The sequence below is a fragment of the Sciurus vulgaris genome (genome assembly GCF_902686455.1).
Source record: "Sciurus vulgaris genome assembly, chromosome: 13".
Classification (NCBI taxonomy): domain Eukaryota; kingdom Metazoa; phylum Chordata; class Mammalia; order Rodentia; family Sciuridae; genus Sciurus; species Sciurus vulgaris.
Genome location: NC_136474.1, coordinates 78,107,366 through 78,117,505, shown reverse-complemented (window position 1 = coordinate 78,117,505; position 10,140 = coordinate 78,107,366). Strand labels below are relative to the sequence as shown.

The 10,140-nt window shown below is 40.6% G+C and overlaps 1 long non-coding RNA gene across 1 annotated transcript; it reads left to right on the top strand.

Annotated features, from left to right (window-relative positions):
• Positions 1-761: 761 nt before the first annotated feature.
• Positions 762-9,928, top strand: LOC306643170. Its single transcript, XR_013758832.1, has 3 exons — positions 762-1,037; positions 5,689-5,913; positions 9,277-9,928. It is a non-coding gene; the product is annotated as an uncharacterized lncRNA (long non-coding RNA).
• Positions 9,929-10,140: the final 212 nt, after the last annotated feature.

The window sequence follows — 10,140 nt, the reverse complement described above, 5'->3', positions numbered from 1 at the left end:
CTGTGACTTCATCTTAATGAATGACGTCTGCGACAACCTGCACTGCCTATACCAGTGCTAGGATCTTGACATACCCTTTTTGGGGACACAGTTAAAATAAAAAATATGTATCTACCATTCAGAGATAGCCACTGAGTTATTAAAAAGGGGAATCTTATATTGTCTACCTTTCCAGATCTTTTATTAGTGCAGATAATATATTTTTAAACCAAAATGCAATAATATATTATGCTGTTTTGTAGGGCTGCTTTTTTTTTTTTCTTTTTAGTTAATGATCTAAGGTGATTAACTTCTGATTTCTTTTGTTTCATTATGCAACTCTTGTTTTCTGGCTTATTTACTATAATTTTGAGCCATTATTTCTGAAATGTGATCCTGTAATGCTTTTTTGAATTGCTAAGCATATTTTCTGATTATTAAGGAAACTTGCTGGGTTCCCTGTGGGGGTAGAAAAGGAAAAAGAGATTTAAAGGCCCAATTTCATTATGCACAATCCATGTAAGCATGTCTTATGAACATTTCTGCTCTAATTGATATTCAGAAATTGAGGGCCAGGCTGAGCTCCCACTCTCTACCTCAGTGGAAGAGGGCTGAGGTCAAGTGTGACCCTCTCCGATTTGAATCTCTCCCATTAGAATCAGCGAACTGTGTGCCTAATGAAAGTTTCTGTCTAAAAGCTCATTTGATCAGGGGAACTTTTTCTAAACCTTTCTTTCCTCTACCTAATGCAAAAGTCTGCAGAGGCTGCGAAGAAGGAAGCTTTCCTGCTTAAGCATAATCTAGATAATTGGGCCAGTGAACTAAAATAAAATGGGACAAAATAGAAAAGAGGATACGATCTAATCTTTGTTTTCAATCTCTCTCTTTCTTTTTCCCCCACTTGTAAGGAAGAAGTTGAAGTGACCCTGGTGCTCTTCAGAACCAGTGACATATTTTCTGCCTTTAAAAAAGGGAATACATAATGTTTATGATGGCAGGGATGACCAAATAGGACGTGTCCAGCTGAGCTAATGGAAAATTGATCCTCCAATGATCAGGTGGGTAATCCCTCTGAGACAGGGGTTCCACTCAGAATGTTTTACAGAGAGAAGGTGGCAATTACCAAAGTGAGAGAATTTGTGAAATATTGGGAATAAACATTTTACCTACAAATAATTTTTTTCTGAGTGACCCAACAAGATGCCTGAAATTATGACATTATGCAATTCTCGAAGAGATGTCACTGAAGGACAGGTTTAAAGAACTAAGGTTTTCTATGCTGGATGTGCATAAAACCACTGCCTTCAGTCTTATGAGCCCGGGGTCATCAGTCAGCTAATGCTGAGCTGGACACCAGAGCGTGAAGTTTTGTTAGGGGGTGGAGATCAAGAGCATGAGGGCATTTAACTGTGAAATGCTACAAATGAGCAGGCATCCTAAGGGAAGCAGGAGTTGAGGGGTTTAGAACGGAGGTGAGAGGGAAGATGTGGCTGCAGGAAAACAGATATAATGCTGCTGGAGATGAAGTAAAACACTGTCATTTGGAGCCAGAATACATGGGTTTAAATCTGAGCAGTGTCATGTACAGAGTAGGAGACTTTGGTTAAATTATAGTCTGTTTCTTTATCTGTGAAGTGGGGTAACAGTAGAACCTGCTTCAAAGGATTGATGAAAGTACTAAATAAAATAATGACTGCAATATGCTTAACAGAATTGGGTCAGAGTAAATGCCCAAAAAATATTTGCTATTACTATTACCAATGTTAACATATCAGAAGAAATGCTTTCCAGCACTGCTCCAATAACTTTTAGCAGCATAATAACTTAATTTTCACAACAATTCTCTAGTAGTATGTCCTTCTAGATATGATGAAAGTGAAACTTATAAGTATTGAATAGCTCGGCCAATGTAGGCATCTAGTAAATCCTAGAATTTGAATTTGAATTAAAATCCCTTGATGATGCGTTGACGTGCCAGTAATTAGTGCCTCCAGTGAGTGACCAGTACTGATCCATAAGAACAGGTGTCTGAGGTTGAGTTCTATACATGCAAAATCCAAGATGCTGATGCAGGTGATTTAATGAGGAAGCACCTTCAGGAAAAGAGCAAGAGAAGGAGGAGAAGGGATTGAGGTAAGATGTGGTCTCAGGAAAATGGCATGGTCCTTGGAGGAGAGAATACCAAGAAAATAAACCAAATGACGCATTATAGCTGTTCTTTATTGAATCGAATGGTCTAGCCTTATGCACTCACTGAATCAGTCTCTCTCTGGACTGACTCGCCCTCTTCCCTGCTTTGCCTCAAGGGTGAGATGGCTCCTCTTCTTAGGTAATTATCCAGCCAAGGCAACAACTTCCAATACTCCTAGTACCTGGATTGGGTAGATCAGCCCAGTAAAGACAATCTGGATGCAATACTAGCTTGGTCTATTTGGGCTGTTATAACAAAATACCATAAACTGGGAGGCTTAGAAACAATAGAAATTTGTTTCACATGGTTTTGGAGGCTGGTATGTCCAAGATCAAGTTTCTAGTAGACTCTGTATCTGGTGAGGGCCTGTTTTCTGGTTCCAGCCTCATGAACTAATCATTTACTGAAGATCCCACCCTGATGAAATCACTTGGAGGTTAGAATTTAGACCATGAGTTCTGGGGAGACACAAATATTCCGACTCTCGTAGGTACCAAACACAAACTATGTATCAGGAAAATCAGGTAGATGAGTCCAACATAAGGTCAGGGTGTGTTACCTGAGGCAACCTGTTGAAATATCATTATGGAATCAGATTCCTAATTAGGAAAAGAATTCTTATTCATTGGATCCAAGAATCAAGACAAGACAAGGTATAATGAAAAAATAGTGTGATAGTATTGCTAAAAACAAAACAAAACAAAAAAGCCCTGAGAAAATCTGGTGAGGTCAGATGAGGTGTGAGGGCTGAGATCAAGGATGACCTTTCTTTGAATCTCAGCTCATCAGTACTGATCTACAGCCTTAAGGAGACATGTCTATAGGGAATGGAGAGAGAGAGAGAGGGTGACCCTGTTATGAGGTCTCGGTATATACTTAAGGGCAGGGTGAAGGCGTGGAATAGTATCTCCACTAGCAGGAGGTAGATGAAACCTGAGCATGGACGAGCCAGCCTGAAATGGGGCCAGGGACTTGGAGGTGGGTGCATGTAAGCCAAAATTCAAGTTCTAGTTGTACAATGCATTCGTGGCCTGCACCTCTTCACCCCCGTGAAGCACAGGGTTCTCAGCTGTGAAACGTGGATGCTCCCTCCATCTCTAAAACTTGATTCCATGTTGTTGGCAACTCATACCAGACACCACTAAAGTGTAGCTTTCACACAGATTAAATGTGACACTCCCTGTAGGCTTCACCAGTGATAAATGATGGGTTTACTGCTTATTCTTTGTGTTTCACTTTGAAAAATCAATGAGAAGCTTTGAAAAATTGGTTTTAAATAACACATGTGTTTGCAGAGATGGATAGTCATGGCATGGAAGCATTCTGAGCTGGGAAGTGAGAGAGCCCAGGAGACTAGCCGGTCCCTTGTCCTGGGGGCAGGCCCAGCCATCACCACTCCAGAAAGCAAGGATCCCATTGCCCAACAGTGTGCAGGAAGGGCCACTTGATGGGGCTGTTGCTGCATTCAGAGAAAAAAGTGACTTCGGTGGTGGACACGGTCTCATTATCTAATAGCCACAGTCTCAGAAGCAATAATATGGCATGTTAGTGGACATTTAGCAGCTGTATCAATTTTTAGGATCTGTGATATTGTCTTGATCATTTTAAAAGTTACTTTTTAGGGAACAACATCTTTTTGGTTCACCCTGTGTTCACAGTCTGTCTCCTTTCTTTCTGCTTGTCTCTCTACCTGACTCCAATCTACATGGTCACCTATGGTAATTGGAAGATAGCACCTGGGTACCATAGGCTAAATGAGGTGCTAATGCTCTCCAGGTGGTTCCTGAACCTGACCCAGGAAAACTTAGATTCAGAGAACAACCTTGAGCTGACAACCTTTGCTGCTCTTGGATGAAAACATCCTTAGAACTTACTACAGTAAACCGCAGGTCATGTACAGGTTGGAGAGCTTTTTTAACCCCTACTGTACCCGAACTCTTTTTTAGTAATGAGCATAGTACTAAGCTTATTATTTCTTTCTGTATTGTATCTGTCACAGCTACATGTTTGGAATATTTTTAAAACTCACTGAGCCACATGGATTTTTTGGGCTCTGTGATGGGTTAGAGTCTTTCCTCGAGAGTGCCGGGTGAGCCCCTGGGAGCCCTGCTATCAGCAGCTACAGTTGTGGAAAGCAGTTCTTTTCATTATTTACCATTGCAAACAGTTTTAGGGTCCAGGGTCCAGGGTCCAGGACTGGGTGAACTGTTCATTCAATAAAAATATACTGAGGGTCTATCTATTATTATCACGTGTTCAAATGGCCACTTGTTTAGTGTTCATTACATTTATTATTATCACTTGTTCAGTGTCCACTTATATAACATGCATAATTAAGATAGGAATTGTAGGGAAGAAAAAGTCACATCATCCTATAAACCAGTTATTTTATACTATATGATCTCTAGCCTGCTTGTGGTTGAGTAAAGGCAATGGCCCATTTATTCCCACATTCTGTGGGTTCCTCTATGATGTAGCCCCTGTAATGCTTTGATACCTGCCTTAGATGAGAGGCTGAACTATTAGGTCACTTAACTAACTAAAGCCACCTCTTTCAATTACTTCTTGCTCACAGAGTATCTGCCCAAAAGACTTCCCTCTTCCAAAGTACTATGGATTCCCGATAGTTTGGGAGAGCAAATGTAGTTCAGGCTCATCCTTTCAATGCTATTTACTCCACCCAGAGCCTTGGGTGTGGGCAGGTGTCTGCTTTTATAACAACCCATTCTGCAGTTGGGGTGTTGGTATTACTTAGCTCAAACACTAACAAAGCATTCAAAAAATAAAAAAGCTGAGCTTATTTGTTTGCCAGTTTAATGACTAAGAAATAGAATTTATAGGAAAGAAAATAACCCAGGAATGGTTTACTTTATAAAGTGATTTCACATGTGATTCCTTTTAATCACATACATGCATGTATGTACTTGATTCTTGGATAAATTTTCTAGACACTTATACAAAAGCTGTATGTTCTCACCTGTGAAAGGCTTCCACTGCAACTCAGAACAAAGTTTCTGCCACCATTGTTTAATAAAGGCAGAAATAGTTATAAGGAAATGATCGAGTTGTTTGTTAATTACTAGTGGGACACCAATTGAACAACCACACACACATAGGACTGCAATCCCATGACATATTAAAAAATAAAAAAGTCCTATTCTTCCTGCCATCTCCAATGACTTATTGTTTCCTTCCATGAAAAACTGAAAACACCCTCAAAAGAAAATCTCAGTACAGGAAGTGTTATTAGCTGTGTAAACAGAATATTACATAATTTCACTACATCTGTAAAACAACAGCTAGAAGCCTGGCTGCCCATATTGGGTGGAAGAGAGAGAAACTAATGAACTTAATTTTTTTCCAGAGTAGAACCAAAGCTAATCATGCTTCACACCAGACTAGAGCCTCACCCTCTAAGGGGGTCAGGTCCAGGATGATCAAGTCAGTGCTGGTAAAAGTTCAGTACTCATTTCTGATGGTATTGAATATTAATTTTGGTGTTTTTTATTTAACTATAGGAGAACCTGAAATTGAACATGGAAAGTGGCTGTTTTTCACATGGTGCACACTATTAGAATATCCAGTTGTCACCTGAAAAACCTGGCAAGTGAGACGGAGAGCCTGGTTCTTAGAGAATGTCAGACGTGCAAGTGCTCCAATTTTCAGAAGAAAATATTGAGACTCAGGTAAACGTAATGGGTTTATTGAAGAGTCTGATTTAGGAAGGGACCAGAGATGAAACGGTACTATTTTTCTGCAATCATTGCTTTCAACTCTGCTCAGCTGAAACTCCCTTTTCTCTGCCTCCATGACATCCCAGGTTTATCCCATAGCTTTCTGGTCACTTTTGGTTACTGGCAGCTCCTGTGCAGTCTCGGCCAATATTGTCTTCATTCAGCTTCACTGTTCACCACTTCTCTGCCTCTCACCTGGACCAGGCGTCCTTCTGAAGGACTCAGGGGAGAAAGTGCAGTCGGCTGTGGCTCACACTCTCTGCTGGGTGGCTAGCTCTTCTGGGACTGATGGCAGAGGAAATAGGACTTTTTTTTTTTTTTAATTTTAATATGGCATGGGATTGCAGTCCTATGTGGATGTGGTTGTTCAATGCTATGTCTGTGACAGGTGACCAAATGCTTGTTCTTCGCAGTAAATGCTTAAGTTCTTTGGAGAATTTAGTGAGATTTTTGTGAGGCCCAGCTGTGGACTGCTCCTTGCTGCGTGCAGTCAGCTCTTGGAGCAATCAAAACTGGTGGTCTGCTCCACAGACTCTTTCAGTGTGGTCTCTTTGCCTGATGACCATCCATCTTGGATGTGGTACTGATAAGAAAACTCTGACTACCACCATGTCTGTTTACCGCTTGGCTGGGCTAAACCTTGGGAGTGCTGGCTGCTTTTAGCAGAATGTCTCTCTCCTGCTATCCAAATGGTGGCATGTCAACCCTTCTGCTACCAAGCAGACATTCAACCAGGAAACCAATGCTGGAATTGCTTTCTTGAAGGTCCTAGGAGCTTCTTGGCTTTAGCCCTTCGTACAAGGCCTGTAACTCATGGCTCTTAGAACTTTCCTCTTTTCCCACCTGTCTAGCCTATTGCGAGATAGATTGGAGGAGTATAACACAAACTAAGTGATACAATCACAGATAGGAGCTGGAAGGAACAAAATGATGGAAAGGAAATCAAAATGTACTAGTGCCCAAAGTGGGTTACGATTTCTCAGCTGTGTGAGGTTGTCTTGATCAAATCATGGACTGAATTGTACCACTCCATCTGTTTTAGAGGCCAGATTTCCCTGTACCTCTCAATGATTTATTGCTCTTGGTAATAAATGTACCGTAGTAATGAATGAAGTGTAATGGACTGTGTTGGCAAATAGCGTGGCTTGCAACTGACCACTTAAGGTTTTCTAAATTTGATGCAACGGTGTTCTGACCACATGAGAAGCTTTAATTTCATTTTTCAGGTTACACTATCTTCTTGATTTTCTACTTATAAAACCACACTAGGTAGCATATTTTCTCAGATACTTTTAAAAAATCATTTGCTAAACATAAAACTCCCCAGCTGCCAGGCCAAAAAAAAATTGGCATTTATGTTAGGTTTCCTATTGTTTTTATGAATTCATATGAAGAATTTGGCAAACAGATAATGCATTAACACCCAACACAATATTCTATGGCTTGATCTGTTTGTCAAATATTATTAAGGAATAGCTGTGGAGCATCTTTTTAGAAAATGTAGAGCTTATGATTGGAGTTCATACAAAATTTCATTGTTTTTCAAATTGGATCTTAATTTTGAGTTGACCTTTTAACTGTATCTTAAATAATTTTCTTTGAAGTCTAAACTGAAACAAAAAAGCTTGGGAGTTAGATATGCCAGTGTTTAAATTAGGCTCTGGTGTTTATTGACAGAGGCTATGTAATTAACCTCTATCAGCCTCAGTTTTCTCATATAAAATACAGATAGTAATTATTACCTCATAGAATAGCTTTGAAAATTATTTAAGAGACTGTGTGAAGAACTTAGAATGGTGCCCTGACACCACAAAAGCTCAGACCTTCTATTATAGCCACCACTGGCTCTTGCGGTCCATCAGCGGCCCGTCTGGCCTCCATTCTGCACTCTTCTTCTCAAGTGACTTCCGTTCTTACCCACAGCTGGAGCCCACTTCTGTACTTCAGTCACGTGACTGTCTTTGGCAAATGGGAAAGTCACAGAGGCTTGGAAGAGCTTTCATTTCCTGTCTTGGTTCTCTGCTTCCCTTCTTCTCACCATGAGAACTGTCAGCAGCTGACTGAAGGAGGGGCCAGGATGGCCGCCATCCCAGCAGAAGCTGTTGTAGAATGGCCAAATGCTGGCTGACAGACATGGGAGTTAGCCCAGCTGACCAGTCCACATCACTTCTCACACTCTTGTGAACTAGAGACTTGACGACCATCTGAGGCTACTGCATTTTGGGGTTAAGCAACTGGATGTGCCAATGCATAATGAAACAATGACTGGTTTGAATTTGTGGGAGCAATCTTCTTATGGGTGTCTAGCTCATATTTCAGCTTGATTTATGCCTCTTTGTTTTCTCCACAAGACAAAGCTTCTTTGTATAATACTTTGTGGTCATAGGTAATGAACATTTTTAACCAATGATAATGTGTTTGGAATGAACTCTGGCCTTTTTAAAAAAACATATTTGGACTTAATTCTCAGCTCTGTGATACTGAATAGTTTTACCTAACTTCTGTGATCTTGGTTCCTTATCTAAATATGTAAATAATAATAATTCTGTTATTTAGTGAGTTAAGGTATACAAAACACAGAACACAGAGATGGCACTTACAAAACCAAAAATGTCTCTGTGGATTTAAACAAATGGGTTTCTTTGGAAGTCCTAGCAGGGCATTGCTATTCCATTAACTGTGACTGAAGAATGATGGTCCAAACTAGAAATTAGCCTCTAGGCTTGGCAAGAACATATCTGAAGACGGATGAAGGAAGTGAACCTTCACAGGTCAACCAACTCCACAGGGTGGTAGGTACCAACCCACTCACCCCTTCCCTCCCCTAGCCACTTCCCTTCAAGTGCCTTTCCACCCTTCCCACTTCCTCATTCCCAGCAGCCTTGCATGGTCTTCTGGCTGCCCGGATTCCTCCACGGAACTTTCTTCTGAGTGGAAAATGAGCCATGCGTGCACCCTTATTCTCTCTCCATTCAGTCATCTTCTTTTCAAACACAGGTTTCCCATTTGGCTCAGCCTGAACATGTCAGAGGATACTTGTGGGTTAAATTCTTCCTTTTTTAACTGTGGTGAAAAACACATAATACAAAATTTATTGCCTTAGTCATTTTTAAGTGTACAGTATCATTAACTACATATACCTGTTGCGCAACAGATTCCTGAAATTTCTTCCATCTTATAAAACTGACAATTCTGTACCCATGGAATATCTCCCACCCCGTGGGTTAACTTTTAAGGAATAGTTCCGAACTGAGAAGGCATTCAATTTGCAAAGGCAGGCCCCAGGGGCTGCCTGGTTGCTTGGGTGGGCCTTGGTTTATCTCCCTTTAACTGGTGGCTAACCTATGTTGATTATGCCTTTATGTTCAGCAGGCTTTGCTTAGAAATGTTAGAGAATTCACACTGATCTCCATTAATCTCCACAATCAGCTGAAAAAGAGCCAGCAGCCAAGCCTGTGATCTGGAAAAGGACTGTCCAAGGGTGGAGATGCTCCTACTGAAGGTAATTTAGCTTTCTGGCCCTGTTGTAACATTGTTTGATCTATGAGCGGGACAGGATGGGCTGATGTCTCTTACTTCTTTCCACTTTACCTTTGTGTTCTCATTCGTGTTTTTTCTCCTTGCATGATTGTGCATTCTCTTTCACCTTCTGGTTCTTCAATCTTGAATCTCTCCTCTGCTCTCCTTACTGTCAGCAGAAATAAAAATAGTTAACATTTATTAAGCACTTACTCTCTGCCAGGCACTGTACTTGGCGTGCATCAGCTCACTTAAACATCAATATGCCCACAATGCAGGTGCTATTATTTCACTTATTGAATAAGGAAACAAGGCACAGAGTAATGTGCTTGCTAAATAATTTTTGTAAACCTTGTGCTTAATTTTGACTTAGGTTTTGGAAAGCTGCTTAACTAAAACAAACATGGAACACAGACCATTTCTCTTTTATAGGAGTTCTTCACTAACAAGTGTCTTACAGGGCTCCAGCCCTATGAAATGCTTTGTGAAAGAATCAAATGACCAACTAAACATCCTAGTTTCATGGGAAGAGTCCCAGGTGCATCAGCATATACAAGACAAGGAAAAGAACACGAGGAAAGAGACTTTACTTAAATTATTGTTTCCCAGACAAATATGTGCAGGGAAACATTCTTTTTGACCCATACAATGGAGTGAATGTTCTTTTGTATATTTGCTGGGTGCAGATCCTAACAGTAATGCAACTGATTTTTAAGC